Raw genomic sequence first — 4,030 nt, 5'->3', positions numbered from 1 at the left:
CGATTAAGAGGTCAAAGTACAACGATTTGACCTTTGAGAACTCTACCAAACTCCTCCGACAATTTTGGGTCTAAACACTTGAAATTTTAGATATAAGTCCCTTGGATATGGATCTAACTTAATAACTCGATTTCAGCACAAAACAATAAAGTTTAAGGTGTCATAATAGGGGTCCAAGTTAAAAAATTGACCGCTTTTTTTTTTGCTCCACATACATCTCCAAATATCCATGCAACGCCGGGCACACATGCCAGTATATATATATATATATATATATATATATATATATATATATATATATATAAACACCTCGTAAAATTAATTCCCTATGTTTTAACTGAAATGAAACGTGGAACCCTATCTGTACACAAATTAAAAAAAAACGTCGACAGCACAAATTATCAAACATACATAGAACAAACCTGTATACAAACATAAAAATCGGCGAAATACGCAAACTATCGAACATACATAAAACAAACCTAAAGGCAAATAAAAACATCGACACACTCGAACTATTGAACATACATAAAAACCTGTATACAAATTTAAAAAAAACGTCGACAAGCACAGACTATCAAACACGCATAAAACAAACTTGTATACAAATATAAAAACGTCAACATACACAAACTATCAAACATATATAACACAAAACTTTATACAAATAGAAAAAAGTCGACATACACGAAGCATGGATCAAATTTGTGTACAAATATAAAAAAACGTCGACGTACAAAATCTACCAAATACACATAAAAACAAACCAGTATATAAAATTAACCAACGTAGACTCAAACTACCAAATATACATAAAAGAAAACCAGTATATAAATTGATAAACGTGACACACACAGGCTACTAAACATACATAAATATATACCTGTATACAAATTACTTAAATACACACACGTAAACTACCACATACAGATACATACATACATACATACAGTAATTCATGCATACCCAGAAAACATACAAATTAACAAACATACATACACATGCAACCGACAAAACGTACATACGTACATGTATACAAATTCACGAATAAACAATAAAAAAATAACTCCCCAACTACCTGCTACTTAATGGGGGGGGGTAACAACTTAGAACTAAATGAATCGCCATACACATAATATTTGCGTTTTAGCCCTTGCTAATCCCGTAAGTGAATGAATTGATTTTATTGTCAAGAGAGTTTTAACTCGAGTAAATCACACCGAAAGGAAAAAGTGGAAATAGAAGGTCGGGAAAGAAAAGAGCGAGAAGACGAGAATGAATTTATTTACTTTTCATCTGGCCTAAAGCTGAGAGGCTTAAGACAAGTAACACAGGCTTTTAGAAAAAGCTTGCCTTATTCCGCCATCGGATATATTCCCAGCGCTGCGTTGTTTCTTTAAAAATTCTGTCAGGAAATTTGCCTCAAGGAATGGACAGACTAATCCCAGGTCCGAATCTATCATTTCATGCCAATTAGATTTCCATATAAAAGTTTCGTTAAAACAAATGATACGAAAATTTATATTTTTAATTCAATGAGATTATAGAAGTTGTTTATGCGATCAATACATCATATTTATACTTTTTTTTTAGTTACATGTACACGTCATCAGTAAGATAGAAATGGTATTTAATGTATTGATTGCGGGAAGGCAGTATTTATATCGCAAAGAAAATCATCCATATACATGAAAGAAGGAAATTCATACATATTAAAAGATTCTGCTTCTTTCACTGACTATCAGCACGCGGAGCCGGACAAAACAGCAGCAAAAATTTGAAATATCGATATTTCATTGAGTTTCAGATATTAACATATCGATAATGTATCACCATTCAAGTATGACGCCGACCACTGAAACATTAGAATACCCAGGTTTCATAGAAGTTATATTATAGGTCAGTATTCAATGCTTGCGTTTAGTCTCAAGACAATGGATACCCCCTGTGCGAGTAATTGTTAGGCAAGCGTTGTGCAATTTCCAACCACACATCTTCTGAATCGGCATTGCTTCTGAATCGACAAGGAGAAGTGCTAGACGACTGGAAACAATGCCAAGATAAGCAGAGAGCACATACAGCACCTGGAATTCCCAAATGGTCACCCATTTTAGTACTGACCAGGCTCAACGTTGCTTAACTTCAGTGATCTATCAGGAACTGCTGTGTAAACGTGATTATGCTGTATAAGTTAATATTAAAGTAGAATTGAAGAGGATCAGATTGCTGCAATCCTCGGGATTCTACTTTCCGATCTTAATAGAGTGATTTTCCAATTCATCTCGCGAGGAAAAATAATCAATGCCATCTTAAGTCATTCAGGACCATCTGACTCTCGAAAACGATGAGCAAAGAAACTAATATATGTCCTATATATTATCATATAAATATCTTTATTTACATTCTCTGTGGAAATTTAGACAAAAGGTCAGGGGAGGATTTGAGAAACCAGCACTGTAGAATTAGTGCACACTGGCATAGAAAAATGCCTGAGCAACTCCGTCTATATTCACCTGTCCGGGCACCTCTAATGAGTAGCAATAAACTAAGCTTAATCTTAATAATCACTGATAATAATAAAAAAGAACGAAATAAATAATGAAGTATAGAAATTAATTTTTATGCAACTAACTGATAATAAAAAGAAAGTGACATATTTCTTCTCAATTACTTGGATGATTTTTCATTAAAAGGTAAAAGGCACATTTTCGGCTGTTCCTTCGGACTTTCTTAGTGTATTTTCCTTTTTTTTCATTTAAATAATTTGGTGATTACTATTTTTAATTTAATTAATTTATTTTGTTTTTCTTATTGTATAATTTTGTCTTCTAATCAATTAGTTTTGCCTTGTATTTATCGATTATTTTTGTTGATATGCCTTCAACTCGTGAACATGAATTCAATTACGAAACAATAGTAAGCAGACAAAATCAGTTAATGCGAAATATTTTTTTTAGAATGGCATTGAATATTTGAACATGAAAATTCGTATCTGGCATTGCGGAGTTTGCATTAGAGTATACACAGACGAGTTAGATAGAAATACACTGTTATGAGAGAAGGTGAAACCTGGGAGGATGGACTTCCTATTACCAGTCAGAGCTTCAGATAAAGATGGCTAATCTAGTGGGTCATGTGTTTTTTCTATAAAAACTTATGCCTAAAGTAAGACATCGGATTTACAACTGTTTCTTGGGACAGAAAAGAAGCAAAAATATATTATTTAGGGTTTTCAGACCACTGTTCTCATTTTGACTGTTATTTGCACAACGTTTTGGTCAATGTAACGTCCGACCTTCTTCATGTGTGAGTGTATATATATATATATATATATATATATATATATATATATATATATACATATATATACATATATATATATATATATATATATATATATATATATAAATTATAGTGTTTTTTTATATCAAAGATTTTTATTATTCTAAGTAAGACAAAGAATACTTCAGAAATTTTATCTCCTTATCCTATAGGGTTTCGATGTCTACCATCTCTTCTGAGGAGAAAATATTAGCAAAATAGTCATAATGGTATGCACCCTATTTGCTAAAGTCAGTGAGACATGGAAAATCATAATCAAAAATTGATTAATTAGAAGTCATACAGCAATATGACTGTATGACTTCTAATTAATATTAATTTAATATCCTGAGGATGTCCCCTACAATAGGGACGAAACGTTGATCAACATTTTATAAATTCATTCGGTTTTTCTTTTTTCAAGAAACACACACACACACACACACACACACAGATATATATATATATATATATATATATATATATATATATATATATATATATATATATATAAAATGAATGAATGCCAAGAATCTATATTCCCAAGTTTATGATGTTGAATATCTTACAATTTATTCCTCTACTTCATTTGACATATACAATTCTTGATAGTATCTGTTTCATAGCACAAAATCAATCACTTAATTATTATATCAATCAGTGAATCTGTTTTGCCCTTAACTCATCAAAAGAAATAGCAAATAATCAA

General features: G+C 31.4%; 1 pseudogene; it reads right to left on the bottom strand.

Annotated features, from left to right (window-relative positions):
* Positions 1-2,072: 2,072 nt before the first annotated feature.
* Positions 2,073-2,190, bottom strand: LOC145292671 (5S ribosomal RNA; annotated as a pseudogene).
* Positions 2,191-4,030: the final 1,840 nt, after the last annotated feature.

The sequence above is a fragment of the Euprymna scolopes genome, chromosome 13, assembly GCF_053919585.1.
Source record: "Euprymna scolopes isolate OS-2025 chromosome 13, ASM5391958v1, whole genome shotgun sequence".
Classification (NCBI taxonomy): Eukaryota; Metazoa; Mollusca; class Cephalopoda; order Sepiida; family Sepiolidae; genus Euprymna; species Euprymna scolopes.
Note: the sequence above shows the minus strand (reverse complement) of the source record. Positions and strands in the feature narration are given on the sequence as shown.